The sequence below is a fragment of the Euprymna scolopes genome, chromosome 20 (genome assembly GCF_053919585.1).
Source record: "Euprymna scolopes isolate OS-2025 chromosome 20, ASM5391958v1, whole genome shotgun sequence".
Taxonomy (NCBI): domain Eukaryota; kingdom Metazoa; phylum Mollusca; class Cephalopoda; order Sepiida; family Sepiolidae; genus Euprymna; species Euprymna scolopes.
This window is the reverse complement of record NC_136501.1, coordinates 112,592,169-112,619,735: the sequence shown is the minus strand read 5'-3', so window position 1 is coordinate 112,619,735 and position 27,567 is coordinate 112,592,169. Positions and strand designations below refer to the sequence as shown.

The following is a 27,567-nucleotide window of genomic DNA, read 5'->3' as shown; positions in this document are numbered from 1 at the left end:
CCCTGGTTCTTAGTGTTTTGTCCGAACGAAATTTAACACAGTGTATTCTTTGTCCCAGCTTCCACTGGGGTCTTGGTGTACTCACGGTCGTTAATTTTTCCATATCCTGTAAAATAAGGGCAATCGGTGAATAAATAATGTAGATATTACGTTTTTTGGGGGGTCACCCTGTATAAGTTTTGGTTTCGGTTTCGATTCCAGCTCATGCACCAAAGTTATATGGACATATTTTTTTTTTATTTTTAAAATCACAACTGTATAATATATAAGAATCGATAGTAAATTGACCCTATAATTATATATACGAAATCTGCATGAATTAAAATATCATATTTAAGCGTATTTTACGACCTAGCAACGCCGGGCGTCCCTGCTAGCTTTGATGAATGCTTTTGCAGTTTGAACAAAAAAGATACAATGATATCAGGGCGTCTCCATAAAGTCCCTCAATGGGGGTCCTGGATATGACCTTAAACTATATCCAGTGGTGAGGCCCCAGCTTGTGGGCTTTGGGGAGTGTGGAGCCACCCTTTAATTACCATTGCTCCCAGGTCTACTCTGACCCGGAGTGGTAGTACCTGTTAGGGTCCCAACTATGGGTTAAATAGAAACCGACGTGAAAACAACAAATATATTCTATTAAAAAATTTTTTCTTAAATCTTTGGATTCGGCATTAAATAACCTGAAAAAGGTTGATATGCCGTAAAACAACCAACCAACCAACCAACCAACCACAGATTAAAAAAAAAAAAATGTCCAGCAACAGAGATTAGGACAAATACCAAACACCAAAACTAAAAAAAGACGAGATTAAAATCAAAATGGCAGAGAGACAACGCAAAATGACAGATAAATAAATAAATAAATAAATAAATAAATAAATAAAAAATGAATAAAAAATAAATAAAATAAAAAAAGAGGCAATAAAAGTCAACCTAAAATCGTATTAATGTCAACAATAATAATAAAAAAAAATAGGTAATTGGATTTAATGTCATTTGAGATGACCAATCAGCGTTTAAGATTTGTGTCACGTGACATGAAAGTTTTGCGTTAGTGCAACAAAGTTGTATTGTAACCTTTTGTCTTTTGTCGTCTGATATAAAAAAAAAAAAAAATGGAAGAATAGTGATATTAATGTACGGTTGAAATATTTGTCGGGTGGAGAATGAGACATGAGACGCGGACAAGTAGCATCGCAACCAAATGAAGGTCATAATTGCTATGGCAGCGGTTAGAGGCAAGCAACCTTTAAATTCGGTGGAGACATGGGACCTTATTTTAATTTCTGAATTTTTTTTTAGAAGAGTATTGACGATTCGAATCAATTGGATTATTTTGGCTACTGTTCTCAACTCGAGTGTTTTTCGCACAACGTTCGAACACTATCCGACCTTCTTGTCGAGTTCGGGGATCTGTCTGTCGAACTCAAGAATGTGAACGGAATTTTGAACAGAACTTATTATTTAATCCACGGGGTGGGTAGCATGGCTGACAGGAATAGAACATGTTATACCCGTTGATTAAATAACGAGTTCCATTTTAAATTTCGTGAAGATTCCCGAGTTCGGCAGAAAGATTCTCGAGTTTTATAAGATGCACCTGAAGAAGGCCGAAGGTTACATCAGCCAAAATGTTATGTGAATAACGCTCAAGGTGAGAAGAGTATATTTTATTTTAATTAATAAATAAATGATGACATTTTATAAAGAACTAGCAAGGTGCCCTGACGTTGTTCGAGATTAAATGATAATCAACAAATGTTCTGCACTTCCAATATTTTCATTGTCATCGAAATCATTTAAATTGCCCATTTTTCAATCAAATATACTGGAATTACTGGAAATCTGGGGATTGCCTGCTCTAATCGGGGACCCATCGCAGTGCATTAGAAGGAAAGTTCGCAGTGACATAATCCACACTGCATTGCACTGGCGAATACCTACTGTTGATTTCATACAATTATTTTATGCATGGCTTGAATTAAAGTTCCAAATGCAAAAGTCAAGTATTATCCTTCAATTGTGCTTTAAACAGAAACATTCATTTCAAACGCACCCTTGTTTTAACAAAGAACCTACTGTTGATTTTTTAGGTTCTACTGGTGCAGTGATAAAACTTCTGAAATGCGTTTGTGATGTTAGGCGGTTTAACGGTGTTAACTTTGGTCAAAATCGGACGGTTCCTTCTTCAATCGGATTATTTCGATATTCGATACTTATCAGATGTATTCCGAGATAAAAAAAACCTATCAAATCACAATCGACACATAACGTATATTTGTATCAAATTAAAAAAAAAAACGACCTACCCCTTTCGGAGTCTATAAGGAACGAATTCGCCCACACAAAAAGATACACACAGACACACACACAGATACACATACACAGACCCACACAAACGCAGACACACACTGACACACACATTAACAGACACGCTTACACACACACACATATAGACATACACACAGGCACACACAAATGCACACACACACACAGATACACAGACACATTCACACACACACACACACACAGATACACATTCACACACACACATACGTAAAGATACGCTCTTAAAACTGACTTTCACTCCAGATCAAAAATGGCAGACATGTATTCGATCTGTTGCCAATTCGCCGGGAAAATGTTTACATCATTCTACTGCTCCAGAAAGTACCTGACTCCATATGAAATATTCTACGTACACGTGGAATACAGCTTTATTTTCTCTTTTGACAAAATACAAAATGATTTTGTAGTCTAGTGGTGGATGTCGTTCCTGCTGAAATGACGTTGCTACTCTCTTTCTACTCCAACGTAACGTTTATGGTAGTGTTCAATGATTATCGAAAGAAGTGGAGAGTACTGGAAATCTGTGGAGACTTGTTGTCACTCAGTCTCTGAAGAACGCCACTGGCTATTATGAATGAGCAATCGCTGATAATAACTTGTGTGAGAACCCCAAGTGAGTACTGAATAATAGAAACACGGATACTATAACTGACAGAGGACAACAATGGGTTGAAAATACGTTAATCATTTTCTAGGAAGACTATCTTTACTGCTGTTTGGATAGATGATATGAACAGGTAGATAGATAGATTTATAACGTTTTTCTTTATTTTTGGGAGGACATTTTTCCGCGTGAAAATAAGCTTATTTTTACTCTCACACACAACACAAACACATATCTAACCTGGATTAATACAAGTTTTTCAACTTCGTCCATAAGATTCAAATAAACTTAGAAAATAATTTAAAATAAAAAAATTTAAAAAAAGGTAATAGAGACCGCGGTCAGCATAACCTTTTGGTGCAACTCTGGCTTAAGGAAGTGTCGTGCAGTTTCGTCAGCGTCTAACAGCTGCGTGTCGCCAGTTGTCATAAAGAACCTACTTTTCATCGAAAGATCGAGAAACGGGTCGTTCTTGTGTAAAAGACGGGAAGATGACACTTCATAATGATGTTTCTTTTGGTTGTCGTTCAATTTGTGAGGCACCAATTTATTTTTGTCTTTCCAATCTCTCAAGTGGTTGGAAATCGTCGTATACGTTACGTCTAATTCAGAAGCAAGTTCTCGAACAGTCGTGTATGGATTGGCTTCAACTAAGGCTCTTAATTGATCGTCGTCAACATCCGATGGCCGATCACTACGCTCATCATCTTCAAGACTCTCGTCGCCACCATGAAATTTCTTAAACCACCATTGTGCTGCGTGTTCAGCAGTGATTCGAGCCAAACGCTTCTTTAATATTGCGAGCTGTTTCAGCAACTTTTCGGCCTACCTTGGATCGAAATAAAACTGCGAATATTTTGTTTATCTTGTAGTCAACGTTCTTAAGTTCCACAAAATCTTCCTCATCAACCTAATACTTTTTACCATCTTGTCAGCATGGAGGCTGCTGTAAAGAAAGTAGGCTCCCTCTACTGTGCTAGAAAATTACTGTAAGTATTATATACCTCGACACCATTCGCCCATGCATGGAGTATCGTTGCCACATCTGGTGCATCTACCGATAGTCTCACTCTTAAATAGGGGTTAAAAATCTCCAAACCTAATAGATTCCGCACTATCGGCCAAGCTCCAACCTCTGTCCCATCGCCGCAATATTGAATCCTTGTGCCAATTATACAAGTACTTTAATGGAATATGCTGTGACGAACCCGTAGCACTTCTGCCCCCCCCCTTCTCGACGTAGATACCCCTAACAAGCAGCAAAATCCCACCCCCTTCCTTAGCCCTCGAGTCCAATTAGCAATATACCTTGTTTGATGAGGTGATAGGAATAAAAAGTTAAGCTACCATTTTGAAAAATGCGAACCGCCATTGAAATGAATGGTTTCAATGTGTCGGTTTCTAGACGTTAGAAATATACAGGTTAGTTTGTTTTTAGGTTCCACCATTCTAGGCTTTACCACTTTTAGAAAGAAAAAGACCAGGAATAGAAAACTCAAATTCTTAACATTTTATTTCGAACGAACTTTAAGGAGAGAAGAGCCAGTCAGTTTTGTTCGGAAAATTTAACAAAGGGGTTTGTATTACTGTACACACAGATTCGAAAAAGTTGTCAAAAAACAAATATATAACAAATAAATGTTATCAAAGGCAAGATAAATTACTTTCCTACCAAACTGGATATATTTTTCATGTTTTTATTCAATGTAACATGTTTATTCAGCTCGAAAACCATACAGTGTTTACCGATGAATTGGAACATTCAAGATGGCGTCTTATTCTCTCTTTAACACGGTAAGTGTGGGAAAAGATGTTATAAATAAAAAACCGGATAAAATACTGTTAAAAACTCGCTCAATATGTTACCGTGACATAGGTTGACATATTCGGCGGGTTTTTAATAGTATTTTGTATAGTTTTTTTTTTTATTTATAACACCTTTTTCCATACTTACGGTGTTAAAGAGGGTGTGAGACGCCATCTTGAATTTTCGAATACATCGGTAAACACTATGTTTTTCGAGCTGAATAAATATGTTACATTGAATAAAAACACAAAAAATATATCCAGTTTGGCAGAAAAGTAACTTACCTTGCCTTTGATAACATTTGTTATATATTTGTTTTTTGACAACTTTTTCGAATCTATGTGTACAGTAATACAAACTCTAACAAAGTTTTGTTACCCCCCCACCCGCAAAAAAAAAAAAAAATAAAAAAAAATAAATGGACGATTACATTTAAAATTGTGTTACAAAAAAATCAAGTTAATCGCTGAAGACAATTTAAATAATAACGCAGTTATTTCAAAGTATTTAGGGAAGGGGCTTAAATATCTATTTATAGAAAATCACTCCAGTTTTTAATTGAGTGCTTTTTGTATTTTTCGAGTACCCGGAGAACCATGTGCTTCAACCCCAACACTAATCCTTAGTCGGGAGCGACGGATTCAAATGACATTCGGGTAAAATTCTGAAGAGTTAACACTTGATAATTCCTAGACAAGTTTCAGTGTTTGGAGCATAAAAAAAAGTTTATCATCTTCGCGTTTCGATTCGAGATTTCAATATTATATTTAGTGTCTAATCCCTGTGCTGATTAGGAGACTGTTTTAATAAAAAGTTGCATCAGCTCGGAAACGATCGTACATACATTAATTGATCATATTAATTCTTGGAGTTTACATAGAACTTCCTTAAATCATTACCTTAGACCTATCAAACAAATGACAAGTCTAATTCCAAATTTCAATATGTTGACCATCTTACAATTTATTCCACTAATAGTGCGTTGAATTGTAAGATGGGCAACAGCATGATATTTGGAATATAGACTTTTGTCATTTGTTTGTTATATGCTCTGTAATTACATTGAGCTTCATAAATTAAGACTGGTATAAATAAAGGCAAAATAACTGAAAATAAATTCCATAGTATGTGTATATATATATATATATATATATATATTTTACTGTAGTTTCCTTTATATTAATCTAATGAAACTCCGGTGCCTAGAAAAAGTGCTCAATAAGAGAAATAGAGTAGTATTATAGTATATACTAAGATTTCAGCCTGGGAAAATTGCATTTCGAAAGAAAATGAAACTTTCGAAGTTATGTTTAGCTGAATAACAGGAATTTATATTGCATAATATATATAAAACGCACTAAGAACCAAATTCTTTCGCAAAGTTTTAACGTTTACAAACTCATACGTTTTCGACATTCGACATGTAATCGCAGCGACAATATTAAATTAAATGTCGACAAGACGCATTTCAGAAATGAAAAATCGTAAAAACGTAATTCCACGAGTTTGATGCAGAACCGATTCTAAATACGTTCGGTATAAAAAAGATTTTATGGTTTTCGAATCAGCGAGTGTTAACTATTTTGGACCAATATGCATTAGAGGAAGAAATGAAACTCGCCCTTAAAGTTGTTTTCTAGGAATATCCGGGTCTTGTATGAACGAATATAAGAGTTAAATTTATCACCGGTAAGTAGTTACTATGATATTAATACCTTCATTATCCAATGTACTCATCGTTTTTACTGGTCGCCATTCTTAACATGGAGAGAGAGAGAGAGAGAGAGGGGGGGTTCTGTATTGCTTGGAGTATGCGTTTTATGCAACACCCACAAAAAAAAATAAAAAATAAAAAAATATATAATGGCGGCCACTTTAAATTATTAGATAAAAACATAGGAATATAAAAGTTACTTGCCGGCGGCAAATTTAACTGATATTTGTTCGTACCGTACCAAAAACACCTATAAATCAACTTTTTAAAAAGGAAAGTTTACATTTGGTCCTCTAGGTCACAATGACACTATTCTGTTCGATTACAAGTTTTAGTGTTTAACAAAAAAAAACAAAAAAAAAATATAAATAAATAAATAAAAAAAAAATCCTTATAACTGAAAATAAGCATGCTACCGAATGTCAGACATCCATCGGCGGTCTCGAAGATTAAAACCAGGAGATCATTTTAAGATTCTAACCGTCAATTCAAATGCAATTATTCGTTTCACTTGGTTCACCGGGAGTGATTCTATAAAAACAAGTCTTATAAAGATTCAATCAATCGCGTCGGAACTTAATAGTATGATAAACGAGTCAAAGAACGAAAAAGTATCTCCACTGTGATTGGAAAAGCAAGAAACACAACATTAAAACAAGCGACGCTTATCAATACGACGCCAAGACAGTATCGATTATAACTAAGCCAGTCATCGAACGATTGGAGACATCCGTCCTCCAAAATATTCGAATCATAATTGTCGGTTCCGCAGTAAGGGTACACGTCGATGCAACAAGAATCCGGGTATGTGTTCGGTCCGAGTACAGCTTCCCAATCGGTGGAATTCCAGATTCCGCAGCATCTGAAGTCACTCTGTAGCAAGTTCCATGCGGCGTGGGACAGCGTAGAATTTCTCATTGATTGTATCATGGCGCCAGCGTGCTGACCAAGCGGATCTTTCAACAGGACTAGCCAGACACCGCCGATTAGGTTCACCAAAAAACTGAGGGCAGTAATAATACCGGTGCATTTCAGCAAGGGGATGTTTATGAAGCAGGTGGCGATAATTGGAATGGACGAGAGCAGCAGAATGAAGACTCCATTGACGATCGAAATACAAGCAGAAGAATTGAAAGTCGAGCCGTGAATTGTTTTGTATGTAAAGTAATTAGATAGGATTTCGGCGCCGGCGCTAATATACGTCAAGGCAAAGCAAACGTGTATAGTAAAAATGACAGCAACTGTGGAATGCAGCAAGTCAGTCCGGTCCACCATGTTACTTGGTTGGTCTTTTTTTACTTCCGGTAGAGAGGTGGGGGGGAAATCGTGAGCAAATATATAAGCGTATCTATTTATATCTTTATATTTATTTATTTTTATTTTATATATTTATTTTATTTTTAAGTATTATATATATATATATATATATATATATAAATCTATCTATCTATATATATATATATATATTATATATTATATATATATAATATATATATATTATATATATATTATATATATATATATATAAATATATTATATATATAAATATATTATATATATATATATTATATTTATATATATAAATATTATACATATATATAAATATATTAGGCACCGCCAAAATTGGGGGGGGGGGCAGGTCAGTACTTTTTGACGGACCGTCTTTTTAAAAATCTACCAAAAATCAGGTAATTATCCGATCAATACGAAATTTTCAGCGATTATTAGGAGAAGAATGAACTTTATAACAGTGTACTTATTTTTCATAAAAGATATTTATATATATATTTTTTTTTGCTTACAAAACCACCCCTTGTTTTGAAGTGGGAACAAATATGCTTAAAATAATCATCTGAAACTGACCAAAACATATTGTGTTGTTGTAAGGGACAGAATTATAGATTAAAAAAAAAAAAAAAAAAATTGTTTGCATACCTTATTTTGACGCCTGAATATCAGAACTTCGATTGTGTTAACTATCCCGCTTTTGAGTTTTGAAGTGTGAAATTCGGTGAATATGTTAAGTAAAATAATTAATTTAAGTTAAGCAAAACAACAAAAAAAAAATTTTAATATTTATACGAAAAAAGCCATTTTAAAATTTTTGATAAATAAATTAACAATTTTTTTTTAGCGAGCCGAATAATGCATGATCATTATTAAACAGGGCATGCTTTGAATAATCGATACAAAAAAAAAAAATTCGATAAATGTTGTGCCCTTTGTGTTAAAAATAGCATCATTTTTTTCGATTCCGTTTGAAAACGTTTGCCGCCTTTCGACTACGGTGGACCAAACGCGCTGAAATAATTTTTTTTTATTCTGCTTTAAATTGCCCCCCCCCCCATTTTGAGGAGTCTGGCCCCCACACACATACACATTAAAAACCAAACTCATACAAATGGTCACCCATCTGGTACTGGCCAGCCTCAGCTTTATAATACATTGAAATTTTCGTCACTGAAAAATAAGTTTTTTTGGCCTGTTTGTTCTTCCATAGTTTTCTTCTTATAATCCGCAAACGTAAACAGAGTCGATCTCGACTCTACATGGACGCGAAATATTTGGTTACCTATATGAATAAGTGGAATTATTTGAAATTCAGATACTTATATTATAATATTTTTGCATATTCTCTTAGAAAATCATCCTAAATCTTAGTTAGACAATAAATAAATAAATTAATTATTTCAAAAACCTTTTTTTTTTTAATATTTAAGTACGTTTTTTGTGCAAGACAAAAAATGTCAATTGTTAACTTTTTGGGAAAATTTAACATTTAAAATTTAATTAAAAATAGTAGAAAAAGTTTTACATTATTCTGTTTTCTATATGATAAAATTCAGGGTTTTATCTTTCTGGAAAAAAAAAAGTTACTCAGAAATAATGGATTTTAATAAATGTAATTTAGTTTTAAAAAACAACAACAACTTCATTTTGCGGCCATTTTTGGCGGTGCCTAAAATATATTATATATATAAATATATTATATATATATATTATATTTATATATATAAATATTATATATATATAAATATTATATACATATATATAAATATTATATATATATATATTATATATATAAATATATATATAAATATATAAATATTATATATATAAATATATATATAAATATTATATATATTATATATATAAATATATATATAAATATTATATATATATTATATATATAAATATATATAAATATTATATATATATATATTATATATATAAATATATATAAATATTATATATATTATATATAAATATATATAAATATTATATATTATATATATAAATGTATATAAATATTATATATATATTATATATATAAATACATATAAATCTTATATATATATTATATATATAAATATATATATATAAATATTATATATAAATATATTATATATATAAATATATTATATATATACATATTATATATATTATATATATATAAATATCTATATAAATATTATATATATATAAATATATTATATATATATATAAATATATTATATATATGAATATATTATATATAAATATATTATATATATAAATATATTATATATAAATATATTATATATATAAATTTATTATATATAAATATATTATATATATATAAATATATTATATATAAATATATTATATATAAATATATTATATATAAATATATTATATATATAAATATATAATATATATATATTTATATATAATATATAATATATATATAAATATATTACATATATATATAAATATATTATATATATAAATATATATATATAAATATATTACATATATATTATATATATATATAAATATATTATATATATATATTATACATATATATAAATATATTATATATATATATATAAATATATTATATATATATTATAAATATATTATAATATATATTATATATATATATATAAATATATTATAAATATATTATATATATAAATATATTATAAATATATTATATATATATAAATATATTATATATATATATATAAATATTATATATATATAAATATTATATATATATAAATATATTATATATATATAAATATATTATATATATAAATATATTATATATAAATATATTATATATATATATATATATATATATATATATATATATATATATATATATATATATATAGCTACTAGTGCAGAGAGTGATCCGGACGTAAATAATAACGTTATTATTTAAAAAAGCCATTTTTAACGTCGGGAGGGGAGGGTGTTTTGTATAACCTTACAATTGAATAAAAAAATATACCATAAAACTTCAATTAAGCTTGGAAATACGATTAAAAAAATAACGCGGATCACTTTCTGCACTAGCACCATAATATATATCATAGATATAATATATCATATATATAATATATCATATATATAATATGTCATATATATAATATATTATATATATATAATATATTATATATATGGTAGCGGTTTATTTATTTTGAATTTATATCTTTATATATATATATATATATATATATATATATATATATATATATATATATATATATATATATATATATATATGTACCAGCATGGGTGCCCGGCGTTGCCCGGGTGTTTGGAGGTGTATGCTGAGCAAAAAAAAAAAAAAAAAAAAAAAAAAAAACGGTCACTTTTTTTTTGTACTTTGCACCTTATTATGACCCCTTAACACTTACACAGACACGTTCACTTTTATAGATATATAGACTAGCATTTCAGCCCGGTGTTGCCCGGGTTTTTGAATGTGTCTGTTGAGCAAAAAACAACAACAACAAAAAAAGTGGTAGTACGAAGGCAGGCTCGAACACGTACCGCGAAGGAGCAAAAGAACGGGGAAAAACCTGACATCTATGCTGTTACAACCACCGCCTATCCGAAAGTGACATTTTTTAAAATGAAGGCTAGACAATCAAAAGGAGAGGATGACTTTCAAAAATATCGGCGAAAAAGCGACCCTCCTCCTGTAGAAAAATTCTCAGTTGAAGGTGAAGATATTAATCTTTTTTGCCAATTTTTCGATATTTGTCGTCTGAAAGGCCGGACTTTAAAACGATACTGTAAAAAAGTGCCTAGTTGAAGGTGAAGATAGTACTGTTTTTAACCAATTTTTCTGTTTCGTATGAAAGGTCAAACTTTAAAACGATACTGATCTTGGTAAAATCCGTCGCCTCTGTCGAAAGTTTTAGGCAGACATTCATACATACATACATACATACATTTATATATTGGTACTTAAAATTTTTCGACCCAAACTGATGGAAAGAGCTTGCCCTATCTCTGAATACCCTTTATGTAAAATTTCAAATGTTTAGACCAGAAATTGTCTGAGTAATTTGGTAAAGACTGCAGCGGTAATTTTTTTAAACTTTGACCCCTATTATGACCCCCTAAAACTTATTGTTTTGGGTTCAAATCAAGTTATTAAGTTAGATCCATGTCCAAGGAACCTATATCTAAAATTTCAAGTGTTTAGACCCAAAATTGTCGGAGGAGTTTGGTAGAGTTCTCAAAGGTCAAATCGTTGAACTTTAACCCCTTAACAGCCAAATTTCTTGCCGAAAACCGATCACATAGATTTTCCCAAATCTCAGTACTCTGTATATCAAATTTTGAGTCTGTAGACTAAAAATTGACAGAGTTATTGCGTAGGGAAATGTACACACGCAGACAGACACACACACAGATACACAGACACGTTCACTTTTATAGATAACTAGCATAGGTGCTCGGCGTTGCCCGGGTGTTTGGAGGTGTATGCTGAGCAAAAAAAAAAAAAAAAAAGGTCTTTTTTTCTTAATTTTGACCCCTATTATGACCCCTCAAAATTTATTGTTTTGGGCTCAAATCGAGTTATTAAGTTAGATCCCTGCCCAAGGAACCTATATCTAAAATTTCAAGTGTTTAGACCCAAAATTGTCGGAGGAGTTTAGTAGAGTTCTTAAAGGTCAAATTATTGAACTTTGCCCCCTTAACAGCCAAAGTTCTGGTCAAAAACCGATTTAGTAACCCCACATGGGGAGCTGTATATATATATATATATTTTTAAATATAATTATCCACTGACACGACAATAGTATATATACCGCTCCCCATGTAGGGGTACCAAATTGGTTTAAGGGAAAGTTATTCCCAACTAGCATTTAGGTAAAAATGCACTTTCGTAAACAATTGAATTCATTTAAAACCTGTCGCAAAAACAAAAACAAATAACATCTAAATAAATCGTGATGCATCTAGAGAGTTGAGCGGGATGGACGCGTAGATAAAGGGTTTAGGTCCATTACCGCAGGGTCCCGATTACGAATCTCACTAGATTCAGCCACTCTGATGAGTCGTAGACGACGAAACACGTGTCAGTGGATAACTATATCTTAAAAAATATTATAAATACCGCTCCCCATGTGGGGGTACCAAACTGGTTAAAGGGAAAATTATTCCCAACTCGCATTTAGGTAAAAATGCACTTTCGTAAACAATTGAATTCATTCAAAACGTATCACAAAAACAATAACACACACATATATATATATATATATATATATATATATATATATATATATATATATTATTGCAATTATGACAGGAAAACACGTTTTGATTTTCATGATTAAAAGTGAGAAACGAGGAAAAAAATAATAAATGAATAAATAAAAATTAATGAGGGAGGCCAGCTGACCGGTTTCGCCCTCACTTTTCGCAAACTGGATCAAGGGGTTTCCTTTTATTTTATTAATAAAATTGAGTGAAATAAGAGACGATGCGTTTAAAATAAAATGGGAGACGATACGTTCTAAAAAAAATAAATAGCGATTCAGTGTGTTAGAAAAAAAACTTCTAAAGCTGAAAATTTGCTTAAAAACTCGGCATGTGACACGAACTTTAACACTGACTCATTCACTATTCTTCATCATGCGCATTTGACATATCACCGGAAGATCTTGGAAGCACGTTCGCTTGAAGAAGCTTTCTCTCTGAAAGCAGAGGAAATGTCTCTTAGGTTTGAACGTGATATTATACGTATTGTTATTTTAGACAATTAGTGTATCCCGTTTTTTAATTTATTTTTTATTTTGTAATACTTTATATCTGTTTTTGCTTTTAGATATTATTTATCCGGAGCAACGCCGATCAAGAACATGCCAACGTTGTTGGCGTTTCTTTTGTAGTTTTTGACTTTTAACTGGATACACACATACACATATACACACAGACACACACACATACAAATGGCTTGCTTCAGTCTTGACAGACTATGGATACCCACTGCAAGTGTGCCTGCGCATGAAATTTTTGTGGCAAGAGTTGCGCATTCTCCAACCACACCTCTCCTGAGTTGACATTATTAAATACCAGTGGCAAGTGGTGGTTCAGAGTGACTGGAAACAACGCCGAGATAAGCCGAAAGCACAAACAGCGCCTAGAATTCCCAAATGGTCACCCATCTGGTACTAGCCAGGCTTAACGTTTCTTAACTTCGGTGATCTGACGAGAACCGGTATGTCAACGTGACTATGCATACACGCACATACAAACATACACACACATACACACATACAAGCAACTGCTATTTATAAATAAACTAGCAGAGATAGCCGGCATTGCCTGGGGCAAAATTTAACCTCCTCATCTAATTTTTTCCTCTTCACCCAGCCCATTCCTCTCTTACTTTATTATTTTACTTTTGTTAGTTTTAAGATATCAAGGGGTTCCGTCCAGGGCGGACACTTGATTTCATTATGATTTAAATTTATATCCGAGGGCTTTTTTTTGTTCCCTTTATGGCTGCTAGCTGTATTTTGTTACAGCTTGGTCTTCCAGGAATTCTTTCCAAGTGTTTCTTGTTTTTTTTTTCATTGGGCCAGTTGCTCCTATCACAACCGGTAGAATGTGTATTTCTTTTAGAGACCATGTTGTTCTTAAGTAATTAATACCTCTATCCAGTCATGGCTGATGGAACAAGAGCATGCTACCCCCTAAAGGGTTCCGTTCGAAATTCTGTTCAAATTCCCGAGTTCGACAGAAACATTCCCGAGTTCGAGAATATACACCTGAACAAGATCGAGGGTTACATCGACCGAAACGTTGTGAAAATGACACTCAAGATGCGAACTGATGAATTTAAATCGACTTCGCAATCTAGTAAGTGGTGATCTTTTTTCGTCCTTGTATCCTCTTTCACGCATAAGAAACGTAACTAGCCTCTCTCTATTTTTTTTATTTTATTATTTTACTTTTGTTAGTTTCAAGATATCAAGGGGCTCCAAGTATTTCTTATGATTTTTTTTTTCATTAGTCCAGTTGCTCCGATCACAACCGTTAGAATGTGTATATTTTTTAGAGACCATGTTGTCTTAAATCATTTTTTAGGTCCTAACTGTATCAGTATTGTCATGGTAGGGGAATGAGAGAAACACATTCATTTCGACTGAAGGACACTAAGATTTCAGTCTGAACATTGCATTTGAAAGTGGGTACTTTTCTGAAGTGATAGAATGATTTATATGCCGACAAACACATGAAAAGATCCCATAAATAAAACTGACCTCGACGGACATTATTTTCAGCTGCAAGAAGAAATAACGTTCCCGTACTTTTACGTGACAGACAAATAGAAGATCAGAAAAATAAATAAATAAATAAATAAAAAATACTAACTTGTTGGGTGTTTGTTGTGTATTATTTTTGTTTCAGCTGGATATACAAACATAAATTTGCTCTTCATATAATAAAGAAATTCAGATAAGTTGAAGAGAAATAGAATAGAGGGGAAGAGGAGTGAGAGTATGAGGAGGGATGTAAGAAATAGAAGGGGAGGAGGAGACAGTGAAAGAAAAGGAGTAAAAGTAAGAGGCGACTTTGGAGCTTTCTACTCAAATAGCTTTTTTCCTTTCTGCTCGCTATTTCCCTGACTGTATCAACATGAGTACACTTATACTTATAGACAAGGCATAAAGCCACTTGATGTAAGGAGCTAAAAAAAAATCACAAAAATGATTAGCACAAAAATACGAAGGACTTATTGATCTAAGTCTCAAAATGATCGAAGTTATAGGTAGGAGGAAAACAGTCAGCTGGAAGACAGTTCCGGATATTTCTTTTCAATTATACGTATTATTCATCCAGGGCAACGCCGATCAAGGATATACTAATTTTGTTGGAGTTTGTTTTGTAGTTTGTTTGTTTTTTTTTTTTTACTTATAGCTGGACAAATATTAACGTGTGCGCACAAACAAACAAACAAACAAACAAACAAACAAACAAACAACTGTCTTTTATATAGTATTGGATTGGGGAATAACTTCGTATTGTTTTATTAAAGACTTTTATTTAAACAAAAATCCCATGAATAAAACTGACCTAATCTCGACGAACTACGGTTTTATATTTAGACTAGACTACCCGTGACCCGTTCGGTCAGTATGTTATATTAGCTATGGAATTCATGTATGAGCGTGACACTTGTGGCGTAAAGAAAATAGTTTTTTTTTTTTGTTTTTTTTAACATAACAGAAACATTTCCATGAAAATATATTAAAATGAAAAATCATAGACGGATCACTAAAACATGAAAAAAAAACTCCCTATTCGTGTAAAGTTACCTATTTTTCCGAATAATCGCTCAAAAAATCGAAAATTAAACATGATTTTCCTACATTTAGCAGCAAAAACATGAACCTACCGATGAGAAATATAAGAATGAAAAACCCATATTGGAATCCTTCAACCAAGTTATAGAAGCTTAAAATCTAAAAAAAAAAAAAAAAAATTAATAAAACCCGAAGCAAAAAAATAAATAAATAAATAAATAAAACCTAAATAAATAAAAACTAATATTGAAACAGATTAGTAAATGTGTCAACAAATTCACTGTTCTCACACAACTATTTTGTATCTAGAAATGTAAACAAAAAATAAAAAAAGAAGGAAGGAAGGAAAAAGGACGGATAGAGAGTAGTAGTAGTAGTAGTAGTAGTAGTAATAGTAGTAGTCTTGGCTTTACTAGAATTGTTCTTATGTTTGTCAACGGGTTAAAGTTGTTTAGTTGTAAGAAAATAGCGACAGTATAGTTGCAATAAAGAATAATTGCAAAACACCCCCACTCTTCCCATGTTAAATAATAATTTCGAAATAATAATGCTAATATTTCAGTGCGCATGTCAAAATCTGCAAAAGAAGCGATTTGTGTTTATGTTGTTATGGGTTAATGTTTATGGGCGCATGCGCAACCGGATGTCGTAAACCGGAAAGTGGGTTACATCATTCGTTACAAGGTCATATGAGTTTTATAATTATATAGATAGATTTATCGAACTACTCTTCTCATAGTAATTGTCTATATTTTTGAGATGAGGTGTTTTCATTGATTGAGATTGTCGGACTGACTTCCTCATCTTGTTTGTATCGAACTGGGGAACCGTTTGTTAGGAGTCTCGAACCCAACCCTTTATTATTATTACGGGGTTACCGTGTTCGGACTCCAGCTAGGCTCTGGGACATAGTTGCTGATTCTCTGTTTTGAATGTTACTTTTTTCACTGCCTCAGGATTGAACTCAGCACCTTTGGGTAATTGTAAATTTTGATACAACGTCTAGGACCACTCGGCCATATGTCACTTGGACAATTCTTAGTTGGTTTTTGTTAATGTTAAACCTATGTTGTTATTCAAGGTTCTCTCTCTCTCTATCAGAGGTGTTCAAATTGCATTCAGCTCTATGCTTGGTTTGCTCAGTAGGTTGTTATGTCCGAGAATGTGAGCTGTTTCTTTAAGTTTTCTCTCTGTTTATTATTTTTACTTCATCCCATAGCGCCCCCCCTCTCCATCCAGACATGGTTGGCTATACCCGATTTTTTCGTCTCCTCTTTAGTTACCGCTTTTCGGTGTTCTTCCGCCCTTACTTTAAGGGGGCGGCATGTTTCACCCTTGTAAACCTTTCTGCAACTGCATGGGAAGGAGTATATGCAGTTTTTTGTCATTTTCTCCTCCATGCGGGCCTTCCCTTCACTCGTATCAGATGTCGTCTGAGTGTTGACTCGCTCTTGAATACCGTCCTGATGTTGTAGGGGGCACATATTCTCTGAATCTTTTCGGAGATGCCTCGTATGTATGGTAGGCAGACCGTTGGAGGTTTTTGGGTTTCATTCTCCTCTCTTATACTATTAACACGTCTGGTGGATAGTATGCTATCGGAGTAGTTGTTACGACGGAGGCTATTCTTCAACCTGACCATTTCTTGGTGGTATGTAATGGTGTCGCTACTTATTTTCTCTGCTCGATGTTGTAAGCAGCGTGTGATTCCATGTTTGATACTGTATGGGTACTTACAACATCGAGCATCGGCCGAAACGTTGTGACGTTAACAAACAAGATGAGGAAGTCAGTCCGACAATCTCAATCAATACTCTTCTCATTTTGAGTGCAATTTTCACAACGTTCCACAAAGATCTGTGACGCAGTGATTAGGATACTTGGAAAAAAATCAATTGTAAAAGTGATATTCTCCTGAAGGTTGAAGGTTCAATTTTCAGTATGGGCGACCGAAAAATACAACGGCTAATTACTTATTGTCATGGCTGACGGAACAAGAGCATGACACCCCTCCCCTGTGAAGTAAATAAAGGGTTCCGTTCGAAATTCTAATTCCCGAGTTCGACAAGATACATCTGAAGAAGGTCGGGGGTTACATCGACCGAAACGTAGTGAAAATGATACTCAAGATGAGATCAGTAGTCCGATGAATCCAAATAATACGAATAACCAATCCTCATCTCAAAAATTCAGAAACCTCGACGGACATTAATTTGCAGCTGCAAGAAGAAAATACATTCCCGTACTTTTACGTAACAGATAAATCGGAGATAAAAAAAAAAAAAAAACACAAAAAAAACAAAACAAAAAAAACAAAAAACAAAAAAAAAACAAGAAAAAAAAACAAAAAAAACAAAAAAAAAACAAAAAAAAAAAAAACAAGAAGTCATCATATCTGATGAGCGTCTGTTTTGTTCCCAATTTTACGCAATCAGCGAAGATTAAAAATAATCATTCTGATGGCACGTTAATAATCGGCTTTAAATTTGGAGAAACAGATTCCATTTTTAATGTATCGCCATTCTATCATATACAAGATCCATTGCCATAATCTATATTCTACTAGCAGGCCACCCGGCGTTGCTCGGTCTAAAAAAAAAAAAAAAAAAAAAAAAAACACGCATAAATACAGCGTGGTCGCTAGAAAAGCGGGAAATTTGTCAAACAACGATTTATTTTTATAAAGAATGTTTTACAAAAATTTTTCAAAGACAAATGTTAGATTATACTCATAGATACTCAAAATGTCGTCCGAACATTTCACTGCAGCGTCTTAACCTAGAAATCCAACGAGAACTAATAAAAAAAAAATAGCAATCACGCATTTTATTCATGATCTAAACTGACCTTCAAATTTCCCGCTTTTCTAGCGACCACCCTGTATAATAATTTAATTCGTGCAGAAACTGAGACATGTGCATGCAAGTGGTATTTATTTGCTTCCCCACTGAGCAAATTAGGCACAATGCCGTTTTTTTTTGTTGTTTTTTTAATGTGGAGAGATTGGGGAAATGAGGAACCAGCTCCCCGGGGGGCAGGAGAGCTGGATAGTGACAATTGGTATGAAGGGTTTCCCCTACATTGACCAATAACTGATTGGTACAAGAGCAATGGTCTTATATGTGGGTTTGCCCCCATATATGGTCTTTGATTGCAGCATCTACCGGAACAGATACTGCACTTTGATCTTGGCCCGAGGGATGTGCATGCGGGTATTAAATAGATCACTTATTGTAAGTAAAAAAGTAAAAAAAAAAAAAAATCCTAGCTGAGATCTAAACCAAAACCTAAAGACAATGAGTCAAATACGATAACCATTAGGCCGGTTTGACATGAAATTTAAAAGTTTTTTCAAACTTACTCATTCTTAACATTATGAATCTATCGCGTGAACCATTCACGCATGCGCATTCGTGGAAGCTATAAAACAGATAAAATTCCGACCACCCCCATGTACCAAGTTTTCGATTTGAACCTCTTAGCAGCCTGTTGTTCCGCATAAAAAACGATTAAAAACATTTCCCCATGTCTGAATGTCCTATATACCAAATTTCAAGTTCTTTTTTTCGAATGAAAACCAATTAAAAAGTTTTTCCACATGTCTGAATATCTTATATACCAATTTTTTAGTCTGTAGATAATAACATCGTTGAATATATAGTTTGAGAAGTGTCCTCACACACATCCTCACTTTTATAGATATGTAGGTCATAAAAAGGAACATTATGTGTGTGTGTGTGTGTGTGTGTGTTCGTTACCTATGGACTCCGAAACGACTGGACCGATTTTTATAGAATTTTACACAAATGTGCATTATATATATATATATATATATATATATATATATATATATATATATATATATATATATATATATATATATCAGGGTTCTTAGATAGGTTTTGTATCGGAATATCTTCGACAAATATCGATAATCGAAATAATCCTATGAAAAGAAGGAACAGGCGATTTTGACGAAAGTTAACACCTTACACAGCCTAACATTGCAAGTGAATATGAAAAGGTTTACTATCACACAAGCAGAAAGGCCCGGCATATAAATCAAACGTAAGTGCTTTTGATCTGACATGAACGTGTTCGAAATGAATGTTTCTGTTTAAGGGGCAATTGATCCACGATACTCGACTTTTTCATTTTAAACTTAATTTTAAGCAATTATCACTGCACAAGCCGAAAGGTCAGACATATAAAATCAACAGTAGGTTCTTTGACATGACAGAGGCGCATTCGAAATGATTGTTTCTGGTTAGAGTACAATTGAATCCTGATACTTAACTTTTACATTTTAAACTTTAATTCAAGCCGTTGTATAAAAATAATTTTATAAAACCAATAGTAGGTTCTCTACAGTGCAATGTGTTGTGGACTAAGTCACTGCGGGAAGGCATGTGAAGTATCCTCACGGTGCACCGCGATGGGTCCCAATTAGAGCAGGCAATCAACACTAGTATACCTCCAAAGTTAAGGTTTTTCTCGCCTCTTTTTTTTCTATTCACAAATTATTAAAATGAACTTCTTAATATACTCAGTCATAAATATATGAGCGACTAGATGAAAGTTAACTAATTTGCATATTGCTTTGAAAAATGAGCGTTTATTAATTACATATTTTTATGGTTTCTCATTAGATGATTGGTTTCATTTCATTATTACGCGGAATTCTATTTATGCACAGTTTCGACATTCTGCATAATTGCATAGAATTTAAGATGAAAACGTTCCAGCACACGAATATATATATATATATATATATATATATATATATATATATATATATATTTGTGTGTGTGTGTGTGTGTGTGTGTGTAATTACAAAAATTTAATGAAATACGTTGAAAAACACTTTAGTAAGAGTTAAAAACATTTATTTTTCGGAAAGTAAACACAAATAAAATTATCCGCGGAGTTTTGAAAGAAATACTTTTCTTTTCATTAGAGAAGAAGAGTTAACTATATATATATAATAAATTCCACAGCCAAACAACGTCGTAGCCCACAAGAGCCATGACAGTCAACGAACCGGAAGTCCAAGACTCGAGTTTCGCCCTCATTTGGGCTCATCAGACACATCCGAACTCAGGATTCGAAACCCGAGCATCTTGCATGCGAGCCAAGCACTCTACCAACTGAGCAAACGCCCCGCACACAAGAATTTCTATTAACCAACACAGATCAAGCAAACCGCGTCGAAATCCGACTGTAAAATGAACCTACTTCGTCTCGACAAGGGACGCGGCCATCCAACCAGTCAATAACCCAGGCCGATGTCTCAGGGATGTGTCTAACTGATGAGCCTAAATGAGGGCGAAACTCGAGTCTTGGACTTCCGGTTCGTTGACTGTCATGGCTCTTGTGGGCTGCGACGTTGTTTGGCTGTGGAATTTATTATATACCTCTCACATTCTGAAAATCATATATATATATATATATATGTATATATATATATATATATATATATATATATATATATACAGAGTATAAAAGATCAATAATTGTGAAATTATAACTCAGCTTCAAAAGGAGAAGCAAGACAAGCGCAAGTGTACAAAAAAAAAAAAAAACAAGACAGAGTGTACGATCGTTTCGGAAACGATATCCATTTATTTATCTAAATTTGACAAATATTTTGGATACTGTCTACTGTCTCCTCATCGGCACAAAAGGGCGCGGGGTGGCGGTGGGGGACACCAAACATAAACTAGCGTATTGGAGTGAGTATGGTTGGTGAATCTCTATACAAAAGTGGTCGCAGAGTGGTTTCTGTACAGCCTATAAGTAGATTTATGGATGTGTAATATTCCATGTTAATCTTATCTTTGAGCACAAAATTTCAAAGACTTTTCGTTAACAAGGGATTTTTTTTTACTTTGCACACATTAACATAAACTTTGCTCTTTTGGACCTTTGGTCTATTATTCTCTATAACACACACACACACACACACACACACACACACACACACACATATAGATAGATATTTAATTAAATAAAATATACGTTTTTGTCTATTAATTCTATTTTCGATCCTTTCCAACTTCCAAATAACAGTTTTGGCGTGAATTGGCTGATGTAATCACAGTATTTATCATAAGTCCGAGTACTTTTTGAATCCTTCAGGATTCACCGTTCAGGATAAATTAATCTAACTTTTTTTTTAACAATTTATAAAGTTTTTTTATAATTTTTTTTTTTTTTGGGGGGGGTTCTCTTCTCTTTTCTGTATTGGTTAATTATTGTATTTCATTTATTTATTTTATCCTTTTTTTCCCCCCTATTGGTTAAAATTAATAACATCCTGAAATGTTTGCAAAGCTTTTAAATAAATAACTTTAAAAACACTTCAGGATGTTATTACTATTGATAAAATTCATTTTATTAATAGTTTTTTTTTTGTTTGTTTTTTTAGATTTTATTAGTAATGCTTATAGTATTTCAAGTTTCCGTTTATTATTGGTTTGTTCAAGTATAGATGTTTGTCAATTAAAATCTAAAAGTTGGAAAGGATCGAAAATAGAATTAATAAACAAAAAAACAGAGAAATGTTGCTGCGTATATATATATATATATATATATATATATATATATATATATATATATATATATATATATATATATATAATTAAATCTTCGTATATTAGTCTGTGATTAAATGAAGTAATCATATATATATATATATATATATATATATATATATATATATATATATATATATATATATAAGTGACATTGTTTGGGTGTGTGCGAAAAGTCTCTACCGAACTCCTTTCTGAATATTTGTTCACAAAGTAGAAATTTGATATATAGGGTATTTTGGCCTATGAGCACACTTTCGATTTGTTTTTAAATTTGAAGTCGTCGGGAGGCCACAGGGTGGATGTTAATACCGTGAGACATATCTATCCTGGCTTATGCGTGCACGGGAACTCAGGCCGAACCTTTTTAAATATATCAAAGTCACGTTTTTATTTATATCAGGCTATCATTTTCTAACTTTGATAATAAAAAAAAAACACGTTGGTATTGAATAGTTGCGTTCTTGTTGTTTATTCGTACGCACCCTACGATATAAATCACGAGAAAAGAGAATATAATTGTCCTGACGCAACCGAGTTATATGAACAAGAGTTTATGTTATGGTTTCGAGATCATTTAAGAGTCCGTCGTCCATTGTTGCGCATTAATGGGTCAGACGGTGGGCCAGGTCGTTGCTATAAAACTCAAAGATATTCGATTTAAATACACCGAGTTATATTTTGAATCGACTAAATAAAGATTAGGGGCTAGTATACGAAAAGGATCCCCCATTTCTGTCCTCTTTGTTCCTATTTACAATGCCTCCCCACGGGACAGAGTTAGACAGACACCAGGGTCGTTTTTTAACGTGGAGAAAAGGAACAAAAATAAAAAATTGTCTCAGTCGTGAAGGATTTCTCCTCCACTGACAGAGAACAAGAAATTGAAGTTCAGCATCTGAAGAACTTTGTTGCCTAGGAAAATTTTGATTACGTGATATTAGCTGACCGGTGTCTCACAAATTACATAGCCTCCTCTATTTTGATACGTGCAGCAGGGGTTTCCTTCTCTTAATGTACATGACCCTATTTACTGACCGGTGCTAGTGTACGGAAGAGGATCCCAAATTTCTAACCACAGTCACGTGATATTAATTGACCGATGTCACATCGAATGATATAGGTTTCTCTATTTTGACCCGTGCCGTGCGATCTTTCAATCAAGTCCAACAGTCCAACACACAAACTGAAAGATCCGATATTTTTTTTTAGAAGCGAAACTATAATTCTATTTTTACTTCTATCTTTTGTAACTGTGTGATTTTATTGATCTTAAAAATCGAACATAAATAAACTAAAAAAAAATAAAAACGTAAAAAAAAAAAAAAAAATTAAAAAAAAAGATAACAATGTTATTACGTGTTAAAGCCCGAACATGGTACACGAATGTCTCGCAGAGAAACAAAGAAAAGAAATTTTACTCAGCTTTTCTCAATCGAAATCAAAAACATTTATTCATGGTACTTGCCAAACTGTCTTCAAGTCCAACATAAACAAATTCCTGATTAACCGTCCCCTTAAGTAATCCAATTTATCAAATCTCCATTATTAACGATTACTACGATATTATCTTATTGATCACTGTAAACGCAATAACCCTTATCCTCGAGTGGCCTCCGGACCTTGATAAGTGGTAACTCCCATGTAAAAAAAAAAAAAAAAGAAATGCCTTCATCTTGATTTTACAGATCTCTCTGTTCTCCAAAAACCTTGCCATATCGAACACGTGCTTTTCTCTCCTCCCGCGTCGACACGTCTTCTCAAGTCCAGTCGCCGCCACACAGGTTTTCTTTCCGCTGCTACGTCTGCAGCTCGCCCCCACGACACGTAGCCGCCCGACAATTGTTTTGTTCACAGTTCAGATTACGTCTTAATAATTATAAAATTCTGTGGAACGGATTTTCTACGGACGTCGAAAACAGAAAAAGAAAAAGGATTGTCGTTTTTGCGTGTACCGAGAACATTGCAAGCTAAAGAAAACCTTTTTTTTTTTGCATAAACATTTAACGGTATTCAGATCCAAGTGTAGTATCTGTTCTTCAGATGCTGCACTTCAATTTCTTGTTCTCTGTCAGTGGAGGAGAAATCCTTCACGACTGAGACAATTTTTATTTTTGTTCCTTTTCTCCACGTTAAAAACGACCTTGGTGTCTAACTCTGTCCCGTGGGGAGGCATTGTAAATAGAAACATTTAACGGTATTCGGCAGTTCAAAGGGAAACTTTAACTTCAATACTTCAACATTACACGTGTGAAATCATATAGTCCCCGGTCGACAAGTAATCAACGCTAAGGTCGTATGCCATAGATTTTTCCTCTATTGTCTTATCTTCTTGTAGCAGTATAGTCGTGGTCACTCATAGTGGCAGCTGTCGAGGGGAGCGTACGAGTTCCCAAGTAGAAAGATAAAAAAAAACACACACACACACACACACACACACACACACACACACACACACACACACACACACACAGGGAAACAAAAGAAAATAAAAACTCCGACACTTTACATACATATTGTTTGGACTATGCGTGTGTGACACCATCGACCCATTACATGCTAACGCCCATATCTATATCTACGTTTATGTATATGTTTGTCAGTCGGTTGAACAATTCATTTTCCCATCTGGTTCGAGCCAAGATCTGTGTCCAACTGTGACAAGTGCCCGACTCTCAACTCTGATTGTCGTTGACCGTTGCGAAAATGCTCCCAATCGTTGTCAACTAGGCACTGTTGTAAAAACACCGCAAAGAAAACTAGCCTCTGCAAAAACCTCCTCAGTGTGAAAAAAAACACAATTCTCAATCTTTATGTGCCCGCAAACCAAATCTAAATATATCTCAGATCCATTGTTCAATTCTTTTGTTATAGTCATTGATACACTTTAATTAGAACCTCTACCTTAGCTTTCTTTTGTCTGTATTAAGGAACAAATTCTGATTCATTGTCTACTTATTTCTTTTTTTTTTAACTCGATAAACCTTCCTTTTATTTTGTTATATTTCCTTGTTTTCTATCGTCTTATTGGTCGAAATTAGATTTGCATTAGTTTGTGGAGCCTCTCCTAGCTTTAGTTAATGTATTTTGACGACAGTAAAGCCTTGGGAAAATGCCAAGAACAGCGCTAACAATTAATATAAATGTAGTTAAATTGGTGAAGAAAAATGATAAATAAACACATGAATCTTATTAATGGGTCACCAGTTGGCAAGTGCTAATTTAACAAGGGGATTTGGGAGATGAAACCGAGAAAACATGAATCAACGAAAAAATACAAAATATAGGATACAGGGTGACCCCCCAAAAAACAAAAGCTAAATAAAGGCCATCTAGAACATATGGTGTAGAACAGAGAAAAAAAGGCCAAAGACCTTTGTGTTTTGATGTGATGTTTTGAATATAATAAACTAGTTATGACCAAAGTTTCATTTCATTCGGACAAAACACTAAGAAACGGGGCTTAATTAGAATTGGGGTCCGTTTTTTGGGGGTCACCCTGTATATATATATATATATATATATATATATATATATATATATATATATATAGAGAGAGAGAGAGAGAGAGAGAGAGAGAGAGAGAGATTTGTTTGTAATTTTCAAACGCCATAATGCTTGAAATTGTCCAACCGTTCTTGAAACAATTGTAACTTACAATGGAATACACTTTTTGTTGCTACCAATTCCTTTTGTAAGACTTGGTTTTGTTAATATATATATATATATATATATATATATATATATATATATATATATATATATATATGCGTGTTTTTGGAATCCTTTGAGATGAGGTTTCATAATTTGTGTATTTTTTGCGGACTGTTATCCTCATCTTTGTTTTGTTGCTGTTGTTCCATCACGTTTTGGCCCAATCATACTCGGGCCTTCTTCAGGTAGTTAATCGTGACGGGATAGGAATGCTAAGTCTAACCCGAAAAGTATTGATATGCCGTAGAACAAAACATCCAAACTAAAATCATAACAACCAAACTAAAACAACCAAACAAAACAACCAAAACTAAAATCATGTGACTTATGTCATGTGACTTATGTCATGTGACTTATGTCATGTGACTATGTAGAGGTTGTAGCAACCGTTACATGCGGCCGGAATAAATCTTGATATCCACTGTGAAACGGATGTTTTAGTGACAGTCTCGGCTGTGAGATGTCAATGATGGGTAAGGCTTCAGGCCATCTAGAGAATCTGTCAACGCAAATGAGCAGATATGTAAAGTTCTTCGAAGGTGGTAATGGACCCACTATGTCGACGTGAACATGTTTAAAGCGACCCTCAAGAATAGAGAACTTCGTCAGGGTGCTCTTAATATGTTGAGTGACTTAGGATTTCTGGCAAAGGATACAACTCCATGACCAGTCACGTACGTCCTTGTTAATAGCAGTCCATATGAAACGTGACGTATACAGAATACTATTAGGCGTGAGTAATTTTTTAGCATGACAGAAGGAACTCGCCTCCTTTGCAGCAGCCTTTGCAATATCTTCAATCTATTTGTTTCAGTTCATGTTACCTGCGAATGTTAAGTGTTTTTCAAGATATTCTGGAATATTTTCATAATTACTATGAAAAGTGACGGTAGTCTAGTTGTTAATGGCACTTACTGAAAACCTAGGTGTTCCAAGTTCGAATCCAGCTCGTTCCACAAAAATCACTTTCAATAAGGATGTTTTACTTTCACCTTGACCATACCGTAAATACGCGATATCTTTCTAGAAAGAATCCTAACTAGAAAAATATCGGGGAAACCAATGCAACCAATAGAATCTTTGGATTCATACGGTATGACGACGACGATGATGATGATGATGATGAGTACTATAATCATATTATATTGTATGTGTGTGTGTATACAGTTTTTAGAAGATCATTC

The 27,567-nt window shown here is 33.3% G+C and overlaps 1 protein-coding gene across 1 annotated transcript in view; it reads left to right on the top strand.

The window, feature by feature from the left end:
* The first annotated feature begins 475 nt into the window (after positions 1–475).
* Positions 476–27,567, top strand: part of LOC145241568 (uncharacterized) — a 148,176-nt gene continuing 121,084 nt past the window's right edge. Inside the window, exon 1 of the mRNA XM_080104639.1 lies at positions 476–1,657. The gene's annotated coding sequence lies outside the window, so the exon portion shown is untranslated. The remainder of the gene's footprint in view (positions 1,658–27,567) is intronic.